The following is a 14,513-nucleotide window of genomic DNA, read 5'->3' as shown; positions in this document are numbered from 1 at the left end:
CATTATTCTGCATTCTGTTATTGCTTTTCCCTTTTACTACCTCAATGCACTGATGTGATGAAATGATCTGTATGGACGGCATGCAAAACAAAGTTTTTCACATGTGACAATAATAAATCAATTTACCAATTTATTCACCAATGTGCAATTCCTTACTGGGAATGAAGGGATAGGGATCATTTGCGAGCAGAAGGGACTAGGTCAATTTTGCATTATGGTTGGCACAGTCATCGTGGGCTGAAGGGCCTGTTCCTGTGCTATGTTCTATGATCTCTCTATCCTGTACTGAGTGGGCAGCCTCCCACATGAAGGACTGTCACCAGAGGGTGTGGGAGGGTGCAGAACCTCTGTAGAACGGAACACTCAGCCTGCAAACAGACAGAAACAAAAATTGTAGGAAATATTTTCAAAGTACAATCAAGTTGCAAACGTTGGACTTGTTAATATATAAAAAAAGCTGCAAAGTGATTAAAGTATGAATGGAGCAGTTCATTCTTTGGAGAGTGGGAGTACTTCATTCATACCATTAGCAAGCTGATACTTAAAGCTTCTCATCAACAGCCTTTTAGTTCTGGTGTGTAAATCTCTCCATTATCTGAGAAACAGAACTGTATGGACATGAAGGGAGAGGGAATCTAACCATATATGGCAGTTAAGGACATTTATAAAGATGTGAATTAAATGCATGAAGTGCCTCCCACTGATAGAATGCACTGTACCACCGAGCTCAGACACGGCAACTGTAATATTATACTGGATTTTTATTATTGCTCAGAATTAAATAGAAATCATGGCAGTTTTTATTTTATTTATTCATTTTTCAGGTGATGGATGCCACTAGCAAGGCCAGCATGTATTGCCCATCCCAAACTGCCCTTGAGAAGTTAGTGGTGGGCTCCCTTTCTGAACAACCACAGTCCTTCTGGTGAAGGTGCACCCACAGTGTTGTTGGGGAGGGAATTCCGGGAGTTAGACCCAGCGATGATGAGTGAAGAAGGTGTGTAACTTGGAGGGGAACCTGCAGGTGGTGGTGTTGCCATGCACCTGAAGTTCATAAACTAGAAACCCATGAGTAGGCTGATTACAATTTTTCATCCCTTAATATTAATAGAGAGAAACCAAAAATATTCCACTACATTCCAATTGTCTTGTTGTGCTATGAGAAGGGATTCCATAGAGTGGTCCTGAAAATCCAATGGGCAGAAGTTCAAATGCATCTAAGTGGCCCATCAACTGGTTTACTGTAGCAATGCACTGATATCCACTTCATTTGTGGATTTGTGTTTGCGGTGAGAAAGGTCCAAGCACTTGGAAGCTACTGAAAGATGCTGAACATTTTGATAGTTGTAAGTGTGCCACTTTGGGGCTGTAACAAGGAAGTCTGGTGGAGGTCAGGACTGGAGTCAGGGAGGAGGCCAAGGATCAGAGACATGAGTCTCTGGTGATCTGGGCCCTGGGAGACTGAGGACAGTGGAGGGTCAGGGCATATGGGGGATTGGAGAACTGGACATGCATGAGAACATGGACCTGGTCAGTGAGAAGGATAGAAGGTTCAAGTGTTAGGGTCCCAAAGGTAGGTAAAAATGGGTTATCTTACAAGGATCCCAATTCAGTATTGCATTATTAAATGCCCAACAACTGTCTCTCCCAGGACAACTTGGTCAAAGATCTACCACAATGATCCATTATAAGCTTGCATCCAGAAGTGTTATAGAGTTCTACTGCATGGAAGTAGGCCCTTAGGTCAACTGTGTCCTCACTGACCATCAAGCAGCCATCTGCAGTAATCTCAATTTTCTCTTGCATTCTGTTCAACACTTCCCCACCCACATCCACCCCCACCCTGATTCACCAGCCACCCAACTACATAAGGGGTAATTTATAGTAGCCACTGGCCACCAAGCCGCACTTCTTTGGGATATGGGAGGAAACGGGAAGAGCTGGAGGAAGCTCATCCTGACACAGGGAGAATGTGTAAACTTATATTTCGACATAAGCTTTGCTTCAAACAACAATACTACTTTTTAACGTTCCACACAGACCGCTCCTGAGGTCGGGATTGAACCCAGGTCACCGGAGCTGTGAAGCAGCAGTGCTAACCATTGCACCACTGTGGACTGATGACAAAATAACATCTTAGCACATTTCGTTCCTGATAAACTCAATTCTTTGTCACGCAGCAATGAGAAAAATCAATATTATGCAATTGAGCGGATTAGTCTTATGTCAATTGAGCTTATTTCTGACACCGAGGGAACTGGGAGGATTTAGCTTAAGTTAATCAGCATGTAAAACGTTGTTGATGTCACTCTTGCATTGTAAGCATGGTGTATACATACAGCACAATATTTACTGTGGGAGCAACACTTGCCCAGAGTCAATTAAAGGCTCCAAACCCATCTAGGTTTCTTGAGTCCAGCAGTGAAGATTCCACCACAGACATCGTTCTTCCTTCAGGAATGTTCCTGTTCCTTCCATTTTCCCGAAGTTTCTGTTTCTGTATACCACCATCCCTGCCACAATTGCTCATACCTGAGCACTGACATGCAACACTTGACGCCTGTAGTCTAAACTCACCGGACTGAAGCCAGACCTGCATCATGCAATCCCAATAGATTAATGGTATTCTTGTCAAGAGCTTCTTCTTTCAGCGTTCTCAAATGGCAGGAGACTGCAGAGCCAAATTTTATAACGAGCCGCTCAAATGGGATTTACCATCTTCATGTGAAGAAGATTTATTGGCTGGAACCTGCCAACACCAGAGGATTACCTACATGGTTTTGAAACACCAAAGATTGGTGGTGTTGTGGATAGTGTAGAAGATTGCCAAAGGATGCAATGGGATAGAGATCAGTTACAGATATGGGTGGAGAAATGGCAGATGGAGTTTAACCCTGTCAACTGTGAGGTGTTGCACTTTGGGAGATCAAACGTAAAGGGCTAGTGCACTGTTAATGACAAGATCCTTAACAGTGTTGATGTGCAGAGGCCAGGCCAAGCTCGCTGAAAGTGGCCACACAGCTGATAAGGTGGTAAAGAAGGCATATGGCATGCTTGCCTTTATTAGTCAAGGCACTGAGTTCAAGAGTCAGGAAGTTATGTTGCAGATTTATAAAACTCTGGTTAGGCTGCATCTGGAGTATTGCATTCAATTCTGGTCACCCCATTACAGGAAGGATGTGGAGGCTTTGGAGAGGGTGCAGAAGAGGTTTACCGGGATGCTGCCTGGATTAGAGGGCATGTGCTATAAGGAGAGGTTGGACAAACGTGGGTTGTCTTCCCTGGAGCAGTGGAGGCTGAGGGGAGACCTGTTAGAAATTTATAAGATTATGAGAGGGCATAGAATAAGTAGACAGCCGGTATCTTTTTCCCAGAGTTGAAATGCCTAATACTAGAGGGCATGAATGTAAAGTGAGAGGGGGTAAGTTCAAAGGAGATGTGCGGAGCAAGTTTTTAACACAGAGAGTGGTGGGTGCCTGGAATGCGCTGCCAGGGGTGATAGTGGAGGCAAACATGATTAGAGGCGTTAAAGAGGCTCTTAGATAGGCACATGAGTGTGCAGAGAATGGAGAGATATGGGCATTGTGTTGGCAGAAGGGATTAATTGAAGTAAGCTTTTAATTACCAGTTTAATTAGTTCAGCACAACATTGTGGGCCGAAGGGCCTGTTCCTGTACTGTAATGTGTTATTCCTGTTCTATTCTATGTTCTTTGAAATGGACTGACCTTATCAACTAGGTAAGGGTACAGCCTGAGCACAGTGGAATACGTAGTTCATCTCCTGAGTCCTCAAAGCCTCAGCACCATTTACTGAACTTATCACATAAAACTCATGAAGTGCAAACCATTCTGTAAACAACACCTGATATTACCCACTGCAGAGCAGTTTGCTTGACCAGTAACAACACCCCAGGCACACACTTTACCTCTACATGCTCTCCCACCAGCTCCTGCTCCTGCCTTCACCAACTGCCCCCTGTCAAATGGCTGGGAACTGCACAATGGGATGTCCAGCAGTGGGGGACATGACGGCAGCTGGGAGCGGGGAGTGGTCGGGGAGAGGGCCAGGCGTGTGGACGGAATGCAGTGGAGGATGGGGACCATCCTCATGAAATGAACTTCACCTTCGAGAATGAGATGGTCCAATACCTCAGTGACTCCTCCTGCAAAATGAGTGGCTCACTCTGACACAGAACCAGGAACCAATACACAGCAAGGTACAATAGACTGCAGATGCTGGAATCTGGAATAAAAACCGAGCTTGTGGAGGGGCTCAGTGGGTCAGGCAGCATCTGTGGAAGGAAATGAATAGTCGATGTTTCGATTTGAGACCCTTCATTAGGACTGCTTGATGAAAGGTGGGGGCCAGGAAACTGAAAGTTGTTAAAATGGTGGAGAGCATGCAAGGTGTCCCAGATGTAGATGGGAAGGGATTAGACAAGGTGGGGGGGGGGGGGGAGGTGGAGACAAGATGGAGTCAAGGTATGAGCAGGCAGAAATAATGGGCAGTCTTGTTTGTGAATCTTGGGGAGGAGATAGAAATGGGCAGTGCTGGGTTGGGGAACCAGTACACTATGGTCATTGATGCATACCCATTATCTGTGGATGCTTTGGATGGGGCCAAGGAAGACTTCTGCTTTGACCTTGAGAAAACCTGGTCCATGGATTATATCATCTCTAAGCAGGAGACTGCAAGGATGCCCATCTCACCGCAACAGGTGTGGAAGACTGCTGGGCTGTCCATCAGCTGATCCTCTCTGTTATCTCCATTAACCTAGCCCCAAAACAACATCATCAACAGAAAGGTTGGCTCATGAAGACCAACGTCAAAGACCCCACAAAGGCAGCTCTCCTCAGCCAAAACCTCATGGATAATCTATTTGCTCCCAGACCCCAGGAGTATAGAGTGCCCACAGCTAATGGGTTACCCTGAAGATCATCATAATTAGAACCTGCAAAGAGACTTGTGGCTTCTCTGTCAAGAAAGGCCAAGATAGGTTTGATCAGGATGATCAGGAGATCCAAGAAGTAATTAACCACAATTACATGGATTCGAAGTTCCATTATTCCTCAAGGGAAAAGAAACACCTCTTCAGGCACCTGAAGTCCGAGGTCCAGCAGAAAACCCCTGAACTAAGGATATGATGGTGAGTAGAAAGGGTGAAAGAAGCTGAGCAACATATTGACCACAATGACATGCACAGGTTCCTCAGCGCTGGCAAGGCCAGAAGACAAGACCCCATCCTAATGAAAGCCAAGAGAAGAGGTGAAACTATCAAGGACTGAGAGGCTGTCATTGCTCACTGGAAGGAACATTTTGAAGACCCCTTTACCATTACTCTGCCCTTGACGGGATGAACTTTAGTCACAAATCCACAACCTCATTGTCTACATCTGGGAAGAAGAGCACTTGCTGGGGAAGCTCAGATAAAGCATAGTCAGGGTCATCTTCAAGAAAGGAGACATCCGATTGTGGTAACTGCAGAGGGGTCTCCCTGCTTTCTGCTACAGAGAATGCCATTGCCAGGGTCCTCCTCGGCCACCTCCTCCTACTTGTTGAAGAGCTGCTGTTTGAGTTGCTGTGTAGATTCAGTCTGTGCTTGAGCACAGAGGGAATACAACAACTTCAACAGATGCAGGAAGCAGCCTCGACCAGCCAAGACGGACTGTGGGACACCCTCCTCAAATTTAGTTGCCCAGAGAAATTCGTCTCCACCTTATGTTTTCCTCATGATGGCATGCTAGCCATGATGCCTGTCAATGGGTCTATACAGGGGCGATCTCAGTGAAGGTTGGCATCAAGCAAGGTTTGGTTGTCATCCCGAAATCAATTTCCCTATCCGTCCGCTGTAAATAACACAGTGCCACGAGGTCGATTCGAACAAATACCTTTATTAGCAGTGCACCGCTAGGAGAATTCTCTTCAGCACTCACTAAGAGTCTCTTCCCGAGTTCTCTCAGTACAAAGGGGTAGACAGAGATTTATACAGGTATTGTCACGCACACTTTAATGAGTCAGGTGCCGGAGTTCTTGGTTGAGCAGGAAACGGACAAAGGGCTACTGCAGATGGACAAAGAGCAGCCTCACACCACAGGTTCAGCTAATCATTTTGCAATCGGGTGAGACAAAGGCAGGTATCACCTTCCTTGTTTGAGACAGCCTTCCCATTTCCCGTTAAGATTGACCATCATCTCCATAGTCAAGCATAATGGGAATCCAATTAAGTTCCAGACACAGCAATTACCACACAGCACCCAGCCCAGGTAAGCAGTGGTGTGGCTGTTCTGGCCTGAAGGACACTTTTTAAATCAGTATTTCGAGCAGCCATAATTCTCATCCGTCTTAAGATATCAATATAGTTCTAGTTTATTAATCCTACACCTCCTCATGGTTATTGCCCTGACCTCACCTCAAGACTCTGCCTCACCTCCAACAACCTTCCCAATGGAGCTGAATTAATCTGCAGGTCCAAAGGGAAATTGTTCAGCCTCTGTAGCCCATCTTTCAGAACCATGGCCACCCAAGCCTCAATAGTCAAGCTGCAGTACGCAAGCATTGCTGGCACTTGAGTTCTGGGGCTGAGTTCCAAGCCATTGTTGATTCATTCACTGAGGCCAATAAGTGGGTGGTCCTCAGACTCAACATGCACAAGACAATGGTCCTCTACCAACCTGCCCTGGAAAGTATGGACTATATCTCATGATCTGGGTGAAGGGAGACATCAATAATGAAATTCACCGTTGCCTTCAATATGCAGATTTAATCAATTGAGGAGGATTAGTAAACTCAAATTTTGGTTGATTAACCTTCTTGGGCAGTCTTAGGAAGTCCCTTGTGATTAAGGATGACTTGCTTCTGCTTGGGTTGTTAAGGAGGCAAATAAGGAAGTCACGGGTTCTTCCACAGATAGGGCAGGAGGTGCCTGATGGAGGTGGATGGGTTTTTGAAGATCAAGACCTGGCAAAAATATTCATGGTCCACTGGTCAGTAGTGATCCCTGCCTTCCTATATGCTTCTGAGATCTGAACTTCCAACTTAAGGAGGAGACTAATGCTTCGCTGCAAGGTCCTCAAAATTCATTGGAAGGGTGAATGAATCACATCCCAATGTGCCCAGAACTGAGGCCTGATACAATCAGTTGGCTCCATAGGGCAGGCCTCAGTGTTCACAGCCCTGACACTGAACTCCTGGAAGAGATGGTCTGTTCCAAGCTCTCTCATGGGAACAAATTATGAGATGTACAGAGGAAAAGATTCAAGGATGTGCTTAAAGCCTTCTTGAGGAATGCAAGGGCCCCTCACCTTCCATTCCTGGGATCCAGCTAAGGATGGGGCCCTATCCCCATTCCCAGGGTCTCACATACAGAGAACCACTCCTACGTGTCTAGACCTCTCTGAGGTGGAGGCCACCTCCTCCACCCCTGGATCTCACAGAGACAGAGGCCAACCCCAGTGTCCACAGCCTCCCTATCAACTCCTGGTGTCTCACTCCTCACCACCACATCTCCATTCATTCCTAGGGTGTCTCTGAGTGAAAGTTCTTCCACTATTCCAGCAGTCTGACTTTGTTGCTCTATGGATGGCCTGCAGTGGTGGCCATTTGCCAGTGCAAGGACAGGGAGATTGTGCTTGGATCCTGTGCTTTAAGGAGAGTTCAGTGTCACAATAGCAGCCCCTGCTAGATAGAGGGGAGGCTGATCGGAAGATATGCAACTTGTCCGTTTATCGGTGTCCCAATAAGAAAAGACTGTGGAGTTTTATGAGTGTAATTCCTAGCAAGTTATGAGAAGGTATAACCTATGATCTGCAGGTTGCATGCAGTAACTGACTTCAAAAGGTAAAATAAACAGCAGATACTGAAAATCTGAACTACAAACAGAACATGTACCCAGAAGATTAGGCAGCATCTACGGAGAGAGAAACAGAGTTAATGTTTCAAGTTGCTGACCTTTCATCAGGACTGATAACCTTCTTCAACTTCCCCCTCCCTCTCTGAACTCTCTGATGTAGAGTCACAGGATAATAGAGTCATTGAGTCGTAGAGCATGGAAACAGGCCCTTCAGCCCAACTGGTCTCTGCTGACCAAGATTCCCAACTAAACTAGTCCCATTTGCCCGCATTTGTCTCCTATCCCTCTGAACCTTTCCTATCCATGTACCTGCCCAAGTGCCTTTTAAATCTTGTTAATATACCTGCCTCAACCACTTGCTCTGGCAGCTCATTCCATATGTTGTCCACCCTCTGGGTGAAAAAGTGGCTCTCCCCTCTCACCTTAGACCTATCTTAGACCTTAGACCCTCTTGTTCTCGATTCCCCAACCCTGAGGAAAAGATTGTGCGCATTCACCCTATCTATGACGCTCATGATTTCATACACCTCTATTAGATCACACCTCATTCTCCTACACTCTAATGAATAAAGTCCCAACCTGCTCAACCTCTCCCTATAACCCAGTCCCTTGAATCCCAGCAATATCTTTGCAAATCTCCCCTCCACTCTTTCAAGCTTAGTGGCATCTTTCCTATCTCAATTTGACCAAAACTGGACACAATAATCCAAATGCAGCCTTCCCAAGGTGTTGTACAACTGCAAAATAACATACCAGCTTCTAAACTCAATGCCCTGGCTAATGAAAGCCAATGTGCCAAAAGCCTTCTACACCACCCTATCTACCTGCGAAGCCATTTTCAGGGAACCTGACATCAATAAGTCTGAGAATAATAGTTCAGCTTGTTCACCATTCTGAATTGAACTCACTGTACCTTTGTGATCACTTTAATTTCTTACATTATGGCATAATGGAGGCATAGATCTTCCACAACTCAAGGTAAGGGTCCACCAGGGTGATGTTTTCCGTAACTGGCCAATAAAGTCAGTGTTACATATCTTGAGAGCAAAGAAACAACTCTACAGCTGATGAATAAATGTGCTCGGATCCCAAAAGGTTTACAAGAAATGTTTTAGTTATTTTCTAGTTCTTTTCATTTTGTGGTATTTCTGTCCCAAAGTGCACATTCCTTGGCTTGTTCCATTGTTGGTTCCTGTGTTACTGAGCAACTGAAGGCACATAGGAAGCTCAAGATGTATTTTTGATTTCAGTTTCCCCTTCTGTCAGGTGTGACTCCTTGCCCACATGTCTGAGCTCACAGGTCCTGGAATCACACAACCCCAGAGGTCAAATGTAACCAGTAAGATGCTGAAGGAACTCAGCGGGTCAGGCAGCATCTTTGGAGGGAAATGGACAGTCAATGTTTTGGGTCAAGACCTTTCATCTGGACTGGTCCACTGAATACCTCCAGCATCTTGTTAGTTCGCTCCAGATTCCAGCATCTGCAGTCTCTTGTGTCTCCAGAGGTCAAATAATGGATTTTATAGGACAATCTATTCAGACAAATTAAAACAAATGGTTTCTGAGATAGAATGTGTATGACAAGCAATTTATTAGTTTGTGTGCGTAAGTGATAAAGACTTTGTATTGGGGAGTGGCTGATCCTGGGGCCTTGGTGAGCAGTCTGAGAGGACTTCTTTCTCTAGCTGTGAGCAGTGAGAGAGAAAATACAGCCAAACAGACAATGAAATAGGGAGCTTTTGGGACTGCAAAACAACAGGCATTGTGTGGTCGTGGAGAAGCAGGAATGGTCAGAAATGATCCTGTTTGCAATAAGTCAGGTAACCTGTTTTTTAATGAACCAGGGTACATTTTTACCCTTATTTTAGGTTGACCTTCTTCACTGCTATGCGACCATACTGAACATAGCTCATGTGATTCCCCAAGCTGCCGTCAAAGGTATTTTTACTTATTTAAAAAGTCTAAATAGAACAAAATCCTTAAAAATAAGAAATTTATATTGCATTGTTTTAACTTAAATAAAACTTAAATATGAAGTGAAATAAATAAAAGTAAGCCAACAGCTGAGCATAATGTTTGAATGAAGGTCAGCACTGCCTTTCACTCGACTGGGCTTGTTGCTTGAATGCCAGCCATGACAAAGTAAAGCTAAGGATTTCAATCCCAAGTGTTTCATATTATGTTTCTCATATTTCAGAGCTGGAAGCTATTTGACCCATTGAGTTCATGCTGGTTCCCAGAGCAATCCATCTGTTCCATTCCCCCTGAAACCAATTCTCTCTCACCTGTCAACAGCTCCCCATTGATTCTCCAGTTCCTTTGGGGACCTTACTGTGGCCAACTAACCTATCACCCCCCACGTCTTTGGGATGTGGGAGGGAGCTGGAGTACCCGGGGGAGACACACATGGTCACTGGGAGAATGTACAAACTCCACACAGACAACACCAGAGGCCAGTATTGAATCCAAGTCACCGAAGCTGATGTGATGGAGATGGAGAAACTGAGACAAGGGAATGGAGCTAACTGTGGGAGTCAGTGTGTTATAATGGACATTGGTTGCTAAAGTATCTCCTGAGATGGAGATGGAGATGTCAAGGAAAGGGAAGGAAGAGTCAGGTATGGACCACGTGCAGATGAGAACAGGGTGGATGTTGACAGCAAAGATGGTGGAATATTTAATTGTAAATGAGTGCAGGAAGCTGCACCAAACAATGTTACTGAAAAAGTGTTGAGGGAGAAGGCCTGAACAGGACAGAAACAAGGCCAGTGCTAGGTAGCTAACAAAGAGACAGCCATGGTTTGGGACTCTATGAGTTCCTATAGCTACTCCCCTTTGACTTGGAGAAAGTGAGTGGTGTTGAATGAGAAGTAGTAAGAGTGAACTCAACCAGACAAAGAAGAGGGACAGGGTTTTTTTTGAAGTCCATCTAGGCCCTCATCATACTATTCTCCTCAATGAAGTCTCTTCTCAACTTCATCTGTTCTAAAGGAAATAACTCTAGTATTTTTAATCTTTCCTCAGAATTAAAGCTTTCCAGTTCTGGCAACATCATAAATCTTCATAACTTCTTTAGAAGGACAACCATTCGTCTTGAGTCTTTATTCTTCGATAGACTATCGCTAAGTGTAATGAAGTACATTCCCTCAAGGTATGCTACTGCTTGTCCGCTATCTTTCCTTTTAATGTATTGTTTAATGTATTCTATGTAACTTAATGTATTCTAATCCATTTCAGCAAGCACTGCTTTCGTACTTTCTAATTGCTTTTACTTAAGTTTGGGAAACTAGTTTCAGACTTAAGTATCTCACTCACAGTCTCACTTACAAATGTGAAATTGTAACACGTGATCATTCTTCCCCAGAGGATCTTCTATTATGAGATCATTAATTAAACCCATCTCATTAGAGGTGGCTAGATCTAAGTTAGCCTGAACCCTGGTTGAGTCTGTCACATATTATTCTAAGAATGAATTCTATGAAGTCATCCTCAAAGCTACCTTTGCCAAGTTGATTTGTCCAACCTCCAAGAATTGTTGCAGTACCTTTCTTACAAGCACCCATTACTTCTAAATTTCTAGTGATTTTTTTTTCTCTGTTCTTTACATTCACCAACAATAAATCATTTTACCTTGGGTTTTGTCTCATCAGGAGTTTGCTTGGTCTAACTTCAAAGAGAAGGGCATATTTGCCTAAAGGCATTGTGTCTCATGGGACATGCAAAATGAGGTAGAATAAATGACTGTGCAAATAGATGTAAATGATATGATAAGGTTGTGATTATGGGCACAAGGCTGAAAGGTGACCAAGGATGGTGACTGGAAATCCAATGGTATTCAATATTTAGGAGGGACAGGCAAAAAGAAAGAGGAGACGGAGCTGTGTTAATAGAAGAGGAGATGAATACATAGTAAAGAAGGATATTAGCTCAGAGAACCCTGATGTGGAATCTGTAAGGGTCAAAGTAAGAAGCACTAAAGGGCAGAAAACATTCATGTGGGTTGTATTTAGACCCAATAGATGGCAATAAACAAGAAATTAGAGATGCAAGTGTAATTATGGGTGACTCTAATCTACATATAGATTTGGAAAACCAAATTTGCAATAATATTGTAGAGAAGAAATTTCTGGAATAGACTCACAATGACTTTTTGGACTAATATGCTGAGGAGCCATTTAGAGAGTGATCCCAGACTGGATGTTGTGTATTGAGAAAGAATTAGTAAGGAATCTTGTTTGGAATCTCTTGGGGAAAAGTCACCGTAACGTGATAGAATTCTTCATTAACATGGAGAGTGAGAGAACTAACTACAGTCCTGAACCTAAATAAAGGAATATCTAAAGGTGTGAGGCTGTGAAAGTTTGGGGAATGGTACTTAACGAATTGACAGTGGGTAGGAAGTAGCAAGTATTTCAAGAGAGCATGGATGGATTACAACAATTGTTCACTCCTGTCTGGTGTAAAAACAAAAAGGGAAAGGTACCTCAAACGTTCTTGAAAAAAGAAATTAGAGAGAGTATTAGATCAAGGATGAGAAATAGGAAATGCAAAAACCTAAGGATTGGGAGCAGTTTAGAATTCAGCAAAGGAGGGCAAGGGTTTGATTGAAAAGGGAAAAATAAATAAGAATAAGCTTACGGAGAATATAAAAATTGACTGTAAAAGCTTCTATAGATATTTGAAAAGAAAACGGTTGACACAAACAGATGCAGGGAATTTATAATGGGAATCAAAGAAAGGGAGACCAATTAAATTCATACTTTGGTTCTGTCTTCATAAAGGAGTATACAAATAATCTCCCAGAAAGGTTGTGAAGCACAGAGTTCAGTGAGAGGGAGGAACTAAATGAAATCAAGCTTAGTGCGAACATATGAACAGAAAAACAGAAGAAAATAAGAACAGGAGAAGGCCACCAGGCTCCTCAAACCTGCCCCTCCATTCAATATGTTTATGCTTTACCTGCTGAGACTTCATCTCCTCTTCTCAATTCCCTGATACTTTAAAATTTATCTATTTCCTTTTTAAAAACAGCTACTGATCTAGTCTTCACAGCATCTGGAGTACATAGTTACAGAGATTCACCATCCCCTGCGAGAAGTTCCCACACCTCAGTTTTAAATAACCACCCCCTAATCTTGTAACTACATTCCTTCGTTCAAAATTCTCCCACTAATAAGGAAATAGTGTTCGGGAAAATGAAGGCTGATAAATTCCCAGGGCTAATCTACATCCCAGAATACTTATGGAAGTGGCCCTAGAAATAATAGATGCATTAGTGCTCATTTTTTGAAATACTATTGGACTCCGGAACAGCTCTAATGGATTGGAGGAGAGCTAATGTAACACCACTTCTTAAAAAGAGGAGGTGGACAAAATAAAGAGGGAACTGCAAACCAGTTAACATTGGCAGTGGGGAAAGTGCTATTAAAAGAATAATTATAAAAGATGCAATGGCAGAGCACTTGGCAAACATTGATAGGATAGAACAAAGTCACTCTGGGCAAATCTACTGGAATGTTTTGAGAACAGAGGAAAGAGAACCAGTGGATGAGGTATATTTAGACCTCCAGAAGGCTTTTGATAAAGTTTCACATAAGGGATTAGTGTGCAAATGTAAAGCACATGGGATTGGGGTAAGGTTCCGCCCTGGATAGAGAACTGGATGGCCAACAGGTAACAAAGTGCAGCAATAAATGGGGCTTTTTCCAAGTGGCAGGCAGTGGCTGGTGGGGTACAGCAGAGATCAGGGCTGGGAACCCTGCTGGTCAGGATATATATTAATGAATTAGATAAGGGAATTAATTGTAATATCTCCAAGTTTGCAGATGACACAAAGCTGGATGGGAATGTTAGCTTTGAGGAGGATGCAGAGAGGCTCCAGTGTGACTTGGGCAGGTTGAGGGAGTGGGCAAATGCATGGCACATCAGCATAGTGTGGATAGATGCGAGGTTATTCATTTTGGTGATGAAAATAGGAAGGCAGATTAGTATCTGGAAGGTGACCGATTGGGAAAATGGGAATGCAACAAGACTCGTGCATCAGCATCTGAAAGCAAACATTGAAGTGCAGCAGAATGGTTAATAAGAGAAGTGGTATGTTGGTCTTCACAGGTAGAGGATTTGAGTACAGGAGCAGGGACGCCTATAAGGAATATATGTTATATACCACACCTTGAGACCTGAGTGCCGTTTTGGTCTCCATATCTGAGAATGGAAGCTCTTGCTATGGAAGGAGTTCATCAAAGGTTCACCAGACTGATTCCAGGGATGGTGAGACTGAGAGATGATCAGAGATTGGATCTATTAGCCTTATATTTGCCGGAGTTTGGCAGTATGAGAGGCAATCTCTTGAAATCTACAAGATTGTAACAGGACTGGACAGATTAGATGCAGGAAGGCTGTTTATAATGGTGGGGGAGTCCAGGATGAAGAGTCACTGTCTAAGGTTAACTGGTTAGCCTTGAAATGTGGAGTAATTCCTTAGAACGTAGAACAGTACAGCACAGGAACAGGCCCTTCGGCCCATGATGTTGTGCGAAACTAATTAAACTAGTAATTAAGTGCCTAACTAAACTAGTCACTTCTGTCTACACAAGGTCCATATCCCTCCATTCTCTGCATATTCATGTGCAGATCTAAAAACCTCTTAAATGCCTCTATCGT

The sequence above is a fragment of the Pristis pectinata genome, chromosome 26 (genome assembly GCF_009764475.1).
Source record: "Pristis pectinata isolate sPriPec2 chromosome 26, sPriPec2.1.pri, whole genome shotgun sequence".
NCBI classification, from domain to species: Eukaryota; Metazoa; Chordata; class Chondrichthyes; order Rhinopristiformes; family Pristidae; genus Pristis; species Pristis pectinata.
This window is presented reverse-complemented; position numbering follows the sequence as displayed.